Below are 669 nucleotides of genomic sequence, written 5' to 3' on the forward strand. Positions count from 1 at the left end.
CTCTCTCTCTCTCTCTTTTCTGTTTTTCCATCGATAATGATCATGTTTCCAAGTTATCATGACCAGCTACTGCGTTTACATTAATCTACTACATTAATTTACATTAATATGCTAATTAATATGTTTACATTAATTTACAGTAATATGCTTCTATAAATCACGTTCTCGAAAGAGATCTGACGTTTAACGATGCTCTTAGACACTGATGCTAAATTTTGCATTGTTTAAACCCCCGTTGTTTGGTATTCGTCCAAGCACTGAGAAAGAGAGAAATTCCTATTAAACCACGAAGTTACGTGTGAATGTACTAAGCCTTTTAATTTTTTGTCACGAGATCTTTTAATTCGTTGCGATGAGATCTTTTATTTCTTGCCATGAGATCTTTTATTTGTTGCCACGAGATCTTTTATTTCTTGCCATGAGATCTTTTATTTGTTGCCATGAGATCTTTTATTTGTTGCCATGAGATCTTTTATTTGTTGCCATGAGATCTTTTATTTGTTGCCATGTGATCTTTTATTTGTTGCCATGAGATCTTTTATTTGTTGCCATGAGGTCTTTTATTTGTTGCCATGAGATCTTTTATTTGTTGCCATGAGATCTTTTATTTGTTGCCATTAGATCTTTTATTTGTTGCCATGAGATCTTTTATTTGTTGCCATGAGATCT

This window comes from Penaeus monodon, chromosome 31 (genome assembly GCF_015228065.2).
Source record: "Penaeus monodon isolate SGIC_2016 chromosome 31, NSTDA_Pmon_1, whole genome shotgun sequence".
Taxonomy (NCBI): Eukaryota; Metazoa; Arthropoda; class Malacostraca; order Decapoda; family Penaeidae; genus Penaeus; species Penaeus monodon.